We start from the raw sequence: 12,037 nt of genomic DNA, 5'->3' as shown, positions 1-12,037 counted from the left end.
ATTGGCATAGAACTCTTGAACCATCAAGATTCCGACTTGTTGAATGGGGTTGGTAAGCACTTCCCAACCTCTTCTTCGGATCTCATGCCGGATCTCCGGATATTCACCCTTTTTGAGTGAAAAGGGGACCTCGGGGATCACCTTCTTCAAGGCCACAACTTCATAGAAGTGGTCTTGATGCACCCTTGAGATGAATCTATCCATCTCCCATGACTCGGAGGTGGAAGCTTTTGCCTTCCCTTTCCTCTTTCTAGAGGTTTCTCCGGCCTTGGATGCCATAAATGGTTATGGAAAAACAAAAAGCAATGCTTTTACCACACCAAACTTAAAAGATTTACTCGTCCTCGAGCAAAAGAAGAAAGAAGAGAGTAGAAGAAGAAGAAATGAGGAAGAAGGGAGTGGCTTATGTATTCGGCCAAAGAGGGGGAGTAGTGGTGTTTAGGTTGTGTGAAAATGAAGGGGTGAAGAAGGGTATATATAGGAGAGGGGGGGTCATGGTTCGGTCAAGTGAGGGTGGGTTTGGGTGGGAAAGTGGTTTGAATTTGAAGGGTGAGGTTGGTGGGGTTTTATGAAGGATGGATGTGAGTGGTGAAGAGAAAGATGGGATTTGATAGGTGAGGGGTTTTTTTGGGGAAGAGGTATTGAGGTGATTGGTGAATGGGTGAAGAAGAGAGAGGGTGGTGGTGGGGTTGGTGGGGGTCCTGTGGGGTCCACAGATCCTGTGGTGTCAAGGAAAAGTCATCCCTGCACCAAATGGCATTCAAAATCATGTTTTGAGCCATTTCTGGCGTTAAACGCCGGGATGGTGCCCATTCCTGGCGTTTAACGCCAGGTTCTTGCCCTTTTCTGGCGTTTAACGCCAGTCTGGTGCCCCTTTCTGGCGTTAAACGCCCAGAATGGTGCCAGACTGGGTGTTAAACGCCCAACTGCTAGCCTTACTGGCGTTTAAACGCCAGTGAGTTCTTCCTCCAGGGTGTGCTGTTTTTCTTCCTGTTTTTCATTCTGTCTTTGCTTTTTCAATTGATTTTGTGACTTCTTATGATCATCAACCTACAAAAAACATAAAATAACAAAGAGAAATAGATAAAATATAATCATTGGGTTGCCTCCCAACAAGCGCTTCTTTAATGTCAGTAGCTTGACAGAGGGCTCTCATGGAGCCTCACAGATACTCAGAGCAATGTTGGAACCTCCCAACACCAAACTTAGAGTTTGAATGTGGGGGTTCAACACCAAACTTAGAGTTTGGTTGTGGCCTCCCAACACCAAACTTAGAGTTTGACTGTGGGGGCTCTGTTTGACTCTGAATTGAGAGAAGCTCTTCATGCTTCCTCTCCATGGTGACAGAGGGATATCCTTGAGCCTTAAACACAAAGGATTCTTCATTCACTTGAATGATCAGTTCACCTCCATCAACATCAATCACAGCCTTTGCTGTGGCTAGGAAGGGTCTGCCAAGGATGATGGATTCATCCATGCACTTCCCAGTCTCTAGGACTATGAAATCAGTAGGGATGTAATGGTTTTCAACTTTTACCAAAACATTCTCTACAAGTCCATGAGCTTGTTTTCTTGAGTTGTCTGCCATCTCCAGTGAGATTCTTGCAGCTTGTACCTCAAAGATCCCTAGCTTCTCCATTACAGAGAGAGGCATGAGGTTTACACTTGACCCTAAGTCACACAGAGCCTTCTTGAAGGTCATGGTGCCTATGGTACAAGGTATGGAAAACTTCCCAGGATCTTGTCTCTTTTGAGGTAATTTCTGCCTAGACAAGTCATCCAGTTCTTTGGTGAGCAAAGGGGGTTCATCCTCCCAAGTCTCATTTCCAAATAACTTGTCATTTAGTTTCATGATTGCTCCAAGGTATTTAGCAACTTGCTCTTCAGTGACATACTCATCCTCTTCAGAGGAAGAATACTCATCAGAGCTCATGAATGGCAGAAGTAAATCCAATGGAATCTCTATGGTCTTAATTTGAGCCTCAGATTCCCATGGTTCCTCAGTAGGGAACTCAGTAGAGGCTAGTGCACGTCCATTGAGGCCTTCCTCAGTGGCGTTCACTGCCTCTCCTTCCTCTCCAAATTCGGCCATGTTGATGGCCTTACACTCTCCTTTTGGATTTTTTTCTGTATTGCTTGGAAGAGTACTTGGAGGGAGTTCAGTAATTTTCTTGCTCAGCTGTCCCACTTGTGCCTCCAAATTCCTAATGGAGGACCTTGTTTCAGTCATGAAACTTTGAGTGGTTTTGATTAGATCAGAGACCATGGTTGCTAAGTCAGAGGGGTTCTGCTTAGAATTCTCTGTCTGTTGCTGAGAAGATGATGGAAAAGGCTTGCTATTGCTAAACCTGTTTCTTCCACCATTATTGTTGTTGAAACCTTGTTGAGGTCTCTCTTGATTCTTCCATGAGAAATTTGGGTGATTTCTCCAAGAAGAATTATAGGTGTTTCCATAGGGTTCTCCTAGGTAATTCACCTCTTCCATTGAAGGGTTCTCAGGATCATAAGCTTCTTCTTCAGATGAAGCATCCTTAGTACTGCTTGGTGCATTTTGCATTCCAGACAGACTTTGAGAAATCAAATTGACTTGTTGAGTCAATATTTTATTCTGAGCCAGTATGGCATTCAGAGTATCAATCTCAAGAACTCCTTTCTTTTGACTAGTCCCATTGTTCACAAGATTCCTTTCAGAAGTGTACATGAATTGGTTATTTGCAACCATTTCAATTAGCTCTTGAGCCTCTGTAGGCATCTTCTTCAAATGAAGAGATCCTCCAGCAGAGCTATCCAAAGACATCTTGGACAGTTCAGAGAGACCATCATAGAAAATACCTATGATGCTCCATTCAGAAAGCATGTCTGAGGGACACTTTCTGATCAATTGTTTGTATCTTTCCCAAGCTTCATAGAGGGATTCACCATCCTTTTGTCTGAAGGTTTGGACTTCCACTCTAAGCTTACTCAATTTTTGAGGTGGAAAGAACTTTGCCAAGAAGGCATTGACTAGCTTTTCCCAAGAGTCCAGGCTTTCTTTAGGTTGAGAGTCCAACCATATTCTAGCTCTGTCTCTTACAGCAAAAGGGAATAGCATCAGTCTGTAGACCTCAGGGTCAACCCCATTAGTCTTGACTGTGTCACAGATTTGCAAGAATTCAGCTAAAAACTGATGAGGATCTTCCAATGGAAGTCCATGGAACTTGCAATTCTGTTGCATTAGAGAAACTAATTGAGGCTTAAGCTCAAAGTTGTTTGCTCCAATGGCAGGGATAGAGATGCTTCTCCCATAGAAGTCGGGAGTAGGTGCAGTAAAGTCACCCATCACCTTCCTTGCATTGTTGGCATTGTTGTTGTTTTCGGCTGCCATGTCTTCTTCTTTGAAGAATTCGGTCAGGTCCTCAACAGAGAGTTGTGCCTTAGCTTCTCTTAGCTTTCGCTTCAAGGTCCTTTCAGGTTCAGTGTCAGCTTCAACAAGAATGCCTTTGTCTCTGCTCCTGCTCATATGAAAGATATGGAATCCTCTATGTCACAGTATAGAGATTCCTTGAGGTGTCAGAGGAAGAAGAAAGATAGAAGACAGAAGTAGAAAATTCGAACTTATCAAAGAAGATGGAGTTCGAATTTTGCATTAAGGAATAGTGTTAGTCCATAAATAGAAGGATGTGGGAAGAAGGGAAGCAGTTTTCGAAAATTAAGTAAAAGATTTTGAAAACATTTTTGAAAAACACTAATTGATTTTCGAAAATAAGAGTGGGAAAGAAATCAAGTGATTTTTGAAAAATATTTTTAAATTAGAAGTTAAAAAGATTTAATTGAAAACTATTTTGAAAAAGATGTGATTAAAAAGATATGATTGGTTTTAAAAAGATGTGATTGAGAAGATATGATTTGAAAAACATTTTAAAAAGATTTGATTTTAAAAATTAATAACTTGGCTATCAAGAAAAGATATGATTCAAACATTAAACCTTTCTCAACAGAAAAGGCAACATACTTGAAATGTTCAATCAAATCATTAATTGTTAGCAAGTATCTTGGAAAAAGGAAAGAAATTGATTTTGAAAACATTTGATTGAAAAGATATGATTTGAAAAAGATTTTATTTTGAAAAACTTTGAAAACTTGAAAAAAAATTGATTTGAAAACAAAATCCTCCCCCTTGTGCCATCCTGGCATTAAACGCCCAGAATGGTGCACATTCTGGCGTTTAACGCCCAAAACTATACCCTTTTGGGCGTTAAACGCCCAACCAGGTACCCTGGCTGGCGTTTAAATGCCAGTCTGTCCTTCTTCACTGGGCGTTTTGAACGCCCAGCTTTTTCTGTGTAATTCCTCTGCTGCATGTTCTGAATCTTCAATTCTCTGTATTATTGACTTGAAAAGACACAAATTAAAAATATTTTTGGATTTTTTTTTATAATCAAAATGCAACTAAAATCAAATAACAATGCATGCAAGACACCAAACTTATCAGTTTGTATACTACTGACACTAATGAGAATGCATATGAGACACACAAAACACTCAAGTCAAGAGAATTCAAAGATCAGAGTAAGAAATGATCAAGAATTACTTGAAGATCCTTAAGACACATGAATGAATGCATGCAATTGACACCAAACTTAAGATGAGACACTAGACTCAAACAAAAAACATAAAATATTTTTGGTTTTTATGATTTTGTAAATTTTTTTGTGCTTTTTCGAAAATTATATGGAAAAGAAAATAAAGGTATCAAAATTCTTAATGAGAATTCCAGGAATCATGCAATGTTAGTCTAAAGCTTCAGTCTAAAGGAATTAGACATGGCTAGCCAAGCTTCAGCAGAACATTGCATTCAAGAGCTAAATTGATGAAGATCAATCAGCTTTGGTGATGATAAGAACATCACCTTGAAACACTAGAATTCATTCTTAAGAACTCTGAAGAAAAATACCTAATCTAAGCAACAAGATGAACCGTCAGTTGTCCATACACAAAACAATCCCCGGCAACGGCGCCAAAAACTTGGTGCGCGAAATTGTGATCACTACACAACTTTGCACAACTAACCAGCAAGTGCACTGGGTCGTCCAAGTAATACCTTACGTGAGTAAGGGTCGATCCCACGGAGATTGTCGGTATGAAGCAAGCTATGGTCACCTTGTAAATCTTAGTCAGGCAGACTCAAATGGGTATATTGATATACGAATAAAGCATAAAGATAAAGATAGAGGTACTTATGTAATTCATTGGTAGGAACTTCAGATAAGCGTATGAAGATGCCTTCCCTTCCGTCTCTCTGCTTTCCTACTGTCTTCATCCAATCCTTCTTACTCCTTTCCATGGCAAGCTTATGTAGGGTTTCACCGTTGTCAGTGGCTACCTCCCATCCTCTCAGTGAAAATGTTCCTATGCTCTGTCACAGCATATGGCTAATCAGCTGTCGGTTCTCGGTCAGGCCGGAATAAAATCCATCGATTCTTTTGCGTCTGTCACTAACGCCCCGCCTGCTAGGAGTTTGAAGCACGTCACAGTCATTCAATCATTGAATCCTACTCAGAATACCACAGACAAGGTTAGACCTTCCGGATTCTCTTGAATGCCGCCATCAGTTCTTGCCTATACCACGAAGACTCTGATCTCACGGAATGGCTGGCTCGTTTGTCAGGCGAGCACTCGGTTGTCAGGCGATCAACCATGCATCGTGTATCAGGAATCCAAGAGATATTCACTAGAGCCTTGATTGCTTGTAGAACAAAAGTGGTTGTCAGTCACCTTGTTCATAGGTGAGAATGATGATGAGTGTCACGGATCATCACATTCATCAAGTTGAAGAACAAGTGATATCTTGGACAAAGAACAAGCGGAATTGAATAGAAGAACAATAGTAATTGCATTAATACTCGAGGTACAGCAGAGCTCCACACCTTAATCTATGGTGTGTAGAAACTCCACCGTTGAAAATACATAAGAACGAGGTCTAGGCATGGCCGAATGGCCAGCCTCCCAATGATCTAAGAACAAGATTTCCAAAGATGATCAAAGGATCTAAAATAATCCAAAGATCCAAAGATCCAAAGATGAAAATACAATAGTAAGAGGTCCTATTTATAAGAAACTAGTAGCCTAGGGTGTACAGAGATGAGTAAATGACATAAAAATCCACTTCCGGGCCCACTTGGTGTGTGCTTGGGCTGAGCAATGAAGAAATTTCGTGTAGAGACTCTTCTTGGAGTTAAACGCCAGATTTGGTGCCAGTTTGGGCGTTTAACTCCCATTTAGGTGCCAGTTCCGGCGTTTAACGCTGGAATTTCTGTAGGTGACTTTGAATGCCGGTTTGGGCCATCAAATCTTGGGCAAAGTATGAACTATCATATATTGCTGGAAAGCCCAGGATGTCTACTTTCCAACGCCGTTGAGAGCGCGCCAATTGGGCTTCTGTAGCTCCAGAAAATCCACTTCGAGTGCAAGGAGGTCAGAATCCAACAGCATCTGCAGTCCTTTTGAGTCTCTGGATCATATTTTTGCTCAGATCCCTCAATTTCATCCAGAAAATACCTGAAATCACAGAAAAACACACAAACTCATAGTAAAGTCCAGAAAAGTGAATTTTAACTAAAAACTAATAAAAATATACTAAGAACTTAACTAAAACTACTAAAAACATACTAAAAACAATGCCAAAAAGGGTACAAATTATCCGCTCATCAAAGGGGGAAAGGAAAAGCTTTTAAATGGGGCAACAAACAAGTCATCCGCACTATCATTTGAGGAGCTCATCAATTGTCGCAACCCGTCCACCGTGCTCTTCTTTGCATGCACCGAGGACGGTGCAAACTTTTAAGTGTGGGGAGGTCGTCCGACCGTTCGGCGATTTTGGGTGACAAACTTCTAATCCCAACACTTTTGCATTTCATTTTAGGTTTTTAAGATCCTTATTGCATATATATACACAATAAGCTTAGTCAAAATAATGAATTTTTCAAGATTTCTATCTATAGGGCACCTTAATTGATTTGAATAAAAAAGACTTTTCATAGAACTTGCTTGAATTATATATATTGTGGATCATGTTTTTGAGCTAAGAACACAAGCAAGTGAGATTTGAGCCTAATGGTGTGGTTACATCTTATAACCACTTATTTTCCTTCTTGTGTGCATTATTCTCTTCCTATGATTGTAATCTTTGATTTGTTTGATTCTTTATGTCCATTATTTTGTGTATACATACATTTATATGATTGAGGCCATCATTTCATTTAACTCACTTACCCAAATAGCCTTACCTTTTATCTTCCTTTGTTAGCCAATTTGAGCCTACGATTAACCCACTTGTTCTTAATTTTAGCACATTACAAGCCTCAAAGCGAAAAACAATAAATGTCCTTATTTGGATCTTTGATTAGCTTAGGCTAGAGTGTGTGAGTATCATTCAAGTGTGGGAACCTTGGGACATTGGGTGAATAAAAGGGTAGTTTTGTATTATTAGTATAAATATTGGGAATTTGGTACATACTCATATATTGATCAAATGTAAAACGTTATGCATTGAGATTTTTGTATATAGAAAGAAAAAAATGAGAAAAACAAAAGAAAAAGAAAAGAAAAGTAATATGGAAAAAGGAAAAGAAAGAAAAAAATAGAAAAAGAAAGAAAAAGAAGAAAAAGAAAGAAATAAAAAGGGGACAAAATGCCCCAAAGCAACGTGAAGCTCAATAAAGATCAATGCATAAGTGTTGTGAATTAAAAAGGAATACATGAGTATGTGAAAAAGTGAAAAAATTGGTGGTTAGGTTAGAACTTAATTGAATAGGATGTCATAGGTTAGGTGGGAAGTTTAAGCCTATCAAAGATTCAAATTTCAAGCTCACTTGACCAAATATACATCCTACCTTGACCCTAGCCCCATTACAACCTAAAGAAAAGACCTCATGATACTTGTATGCATGCATGAAATATATGTCGATTGTTAGAAGAAAAACAAATCTTAGAAAGCATGATTAGGAGAGAATTGAGTGAATCAACCCTAAACACTTGAGCGAATAGAGTGCAAAACATCCGGTGAGGGTTTGATGCTCAATTACAGGTTTCCACCAATGATCATCTCCTTTCATGCAAGTTTGTAAAAGTATTTAATAGCTTAATTCAATTGTGGTTTGGCATGGTTGTTAATACCTTTTGCCCTTGTGCTTATATATGCTTCTTGGGAATTAATTTATTTTGACTAAGCAATTGCATTCATGTAGATAGTTGCATATAGGTAGATTGCATTTAGTTAGATTTCATTGAATAAATGTCGATCCCTTTGCTTTCTCTTGGTTTAAGCATGAGGACATGCTTGGTTTAAGTGTGGGGAGGTTGACAAACCCCATTTTGACGGTTTATCTTATATTGATTTTAGGGGATTTTATAACCTTTTACCCACATTTATTCAATGAAATAGCATGGTTTTATAACTTCTCCTTTAATTGTGCTTAAGAGTGAAAACATGCTTTTTAGGTCTTAAAATGAATAAATTTAATTCACCTTGATTCCATTAGATGCCTTGATATGTTTGTTAAGTGATTTAAGGTTTAGGAGGCAAAGATTGGATCAAGGGAATGAAGAAAGAAGCATGAAAAGTTGGAGAACTCATGAAGAAATGAAAGAACCGGAAAGCTGTCAAGCCGACCTCTTCGCACTTAAACGACCATAACTTGAGCTACAGAGGTCCAAATGATGCGGTTCCAGTTGGGTTAGAAAGCTAACATCCGGGGCTTCAAAACGATATAAGATTTGCTATAGTTACTACAAGTATGGTGGCGCGCACGCGCATAGTACGCGCACGCGCCGTTGCTGCCACCTAGTCCACTTGAAGCAAAACGTGGCCAGCAATTTTAAAAGCCTTGTGGGCCCAATCCAACTCATTTCTGATGCTATTTAACCCAAGGAGTGAAGAGGGAAACACATGTTAGTTACCATTAGTTCATTACACACACATTAGGATTAGCTTAGAAGTAGTTTCTAGAGAGAGAAGCTCTCACTTCTCTCTAGAATTAGGATTAGGATTAGGTTTAGTTCTTAGATCTAGGTTTTAATCTTTGCTTTCTTCTACTTCTACCTTTCAATTCTTTGTTATTACATTCATCTTCTTCTACTCTTTTGTTGTAATTTCCTTTATGTTGTTCTTACATTTTGTTGTAGATCTAGTATTGTTCCCTCTACATTCTTTCAATTCAATAAGAGGTAATTCATAATAATTGTTCCTCTTTGCTTTTCTATTGTTGATCTCTTGCCTTTATAGTTAGATCTCTCTTTAATTCTTGCAATTTATGTTGTTTACTTGTATTGCACTCTATGTGTTTGTTGAAATGCCTCTTCTAGATTAAGTGTAGATTTTGTTCCTCTTGGCCTAGGTAGAGTAGTTAGTGATACTTGAGTTATCTAATTCCTTTGTTGATTGGTAATTGGAGAGATTGCTAATTGGTTCGGAGTGCACTAAAGCTAGTCTTTCCTTGGGAACTGGCTAGAACTTGTGGCTCAAGTCAATTCATCCACTTGACTTTCCTTTATCTAGTAAAGGTTAACTAAGTGGTAGCAATGAACAATTCTCATCACAATTGAGAAGGATAACTAGGATAGAACTTCTAATTTTCATACCTTGCCAAGAGCCTTTTATAGTTGTTAGTTTACTTTCTTGCCATTTATCTTTCATGCTTCATATCAAAACCCCAAAATAACTCAAAACCAATAACAAGACACTCTATTGTAATTCCTAGGGAGAACGACCCGTGGTTTGAATACTTCGGTTTATAAATTTAGGGGCTTGTTTTAGTGACAAACAACTTTTTGTATGAAAGGATTATTGCTTGGTTTAGAAACTATACTTCGACGAGATTTTATTTGAGAAATTCTAAACTGTCAAAAATCTATTCGTCAGGTGCCCCTGGACTTTCGTGTGAGTCTTGGGGTTTTCCCTTTTACTGTTGTATCTGACACTTGATATTTGGTTGTTATTGTCCGAGTTGTTTCCTTATTTGCCTGAGTTGTTTGGTAGTAACCCCATTTTTCTTTTTCTTACTGTAGGAATATTTGACCTCATATCCCCCGAATTGTCCGAGCTGTTGGTGCTAACTTGGTTTTGAAAGTGCAACAACTCGGGCATTCTGTTTCATATGTCGAACCACATATCCCCCGAATTGGCCGAGCTATTTTCTGGTTTTGTCCAGGGTCCCCCAAATTGTCCGAGCTGTTGAAGAACGAAACTCTCGCGCGATCTAAAATTTTCACAAATAAATTCCTGTTGTAAGTATAGCCTCTAGACCGACAAGAATTCCTTTCTTAATTACAAAAGTTTGGTTGTCACAAGTGACAAACCCCTGATAAAATTGATAACCGAAGTATTTAAACCTCGGGTCGTCTTCTCAAGGAATTTTAGGGAGGTATTCTTATTATTGGTTATGTAAAGGTATATTTTGGGATTTTCAAAAAGGTTGAACAAGTAATTTAATTTAAAAGAAAAATAAATTAATAATTAATAAAACTCTTGGCAAGGTATGAAAATTAGAAGTCCTATCCTAGTTATCCTTATCAATGGTGATGAGAATTATATTTTTTCTCCCACAAAGTTAAGTGGTTAAATTAAATTAACACCTAAAGTCCTAGTCAACTCCGAAGGAAAGACTAGAGTTATAGGAATCTAAATCAATAAGTAAAGATATCAATTATCAATCACAATGAGTTTGACAACTCAAGAGTTACCGATTAATCAACCAAAACCAAGAATGTAGAAAGCTAAATAAAAATTATATATCTGAAAAATACCTCAAATTGCATTAATAAAAGAAAATCAATTCAAACAAAAGGAGTTCATAAACCAAATTGAGAAAATAAGTAAAAGGAACATTGAACTTGTGATTGAAGAAGATGAAATCCTAATCCTAATAGAAATCCTAATCCTAATCCTAAGAGAGAGGAGAGAACCTCTCTCTCTCTAAAACTACATCTCAACCAAAAACTATGTGTCTGATCTCCTCCCTTGAGTCTCTACATGTTCCCTGACTTTAATCTGTGTTTCTGGGCCAAAATCTGGGCAATATGCCGCCCAAAATTGTCTCCAGCGTTTCTGGAATTTTCTGCAGATCGCGCATGTCATGCGTACGCGTCAGTCACGCGTATGCGTCGTTTGACAATTTTCCTCTCCACACGTGTGCGTCAGGCACGCGCTCGCGTCGTTTGCGCGAACTCCAATCCATGCGTACGCGTCAGGAATGCGTACGCGTCGCTGTGATTTTGTCCAAATTGCGCACACGTGTCAGCCATGCGTGCGCGTCGCTGTTCGCTGATTGTCTCCTTTATTTCTTGTGCTCCTTCCCTTTTGGGAAGCTTCCTCTCCATTCTCTAAGCCATTCCTGCCCTATGAAGCCTGAAACACTTAATCACATGGATCACGACATCAAATGGTATAAAGGGGAATTAAAATACGTAATTAAAAGATCTCTAGGAAGCAAGTTTTCAACCATAGAACTAAACTAGGAAGGAATTGTAAAATCATGCAAATCATATGAATAAGTGGGCAAGAATTTGATAAAAACCACTCAATTAAACACAATATAAACCATAAAATAGTGGTTTATCAACCTCCCCACACTTAAACATTAGCATGTCCTCATGCTTAGCTTAAGGAGATAAAACAAATGAGTAGGGAAAAGCAAGACTCATGCAATGCAACCTATGAATGTGAATGAAACTTACATGCTAAAATGATTCTACCTACTTGGTAAAAAAGTAAATAAATCTTCCAAGAATAAATATGAACTGGATTTCACTAATTCAAATCACAAAATAAAGTACAAATAACTTGCAAGAAGAAAATAGCTCATGAAAACAGGGAACAAGGAATCGAGCATCGAACCCTTACTAGAAGTGTATGTACTCTAATCGCTCAGGTGTTTAAGGTTCGATTCTCTCAATTCTTTACTAACCTTACTTTCTAAGGCTTGCTCTTCTTCTACCAATCAACAAAAACTTAATGCACAAATACACAAATCAAGAGGTCTTTTAAGGGTTGTAATGGGGC

General features: G+C 38.6%; 1 non-coding gene across 1 annotated transcript; it reads left to right on the top strand.

The window, feature by feature from the left end:
- Positions 1–2,851: 2,851 nt before the first annotated feature.
- LOC130953263 (small nucleolar RNA R71) lies at positions 2,852–2,959 on the top strand. Its single transcript, XR_009075439.1, has one exon. It is a non-coding gene; the product is annotated as a small nucleolar RNA R71 (small nucleolar RNA).
- Positions 2,960–12,037: the final 9,078 nt, after the last annotated feature.

This window comes from Arachis stenosperma, chromosome 1 (assembly GCF_014773155.1).
Source record: "Arachis stenosperma cultivar V10309 chromosome 1, arast.V10309.gnm1.PFL2, whole genome shotgun sequence".
Classification (NCBI taxonomy): Eukaryota; Viridiplantae; Streptophyta; class Magnoliopsida; order Fabales; family Fabaceae; genus Arachis; species Arachis stenosperma.
Note: the sequence above shows the minus strand (reverse complement) of the source record. Positions and strands in the feature narration are given on the sequence as shown.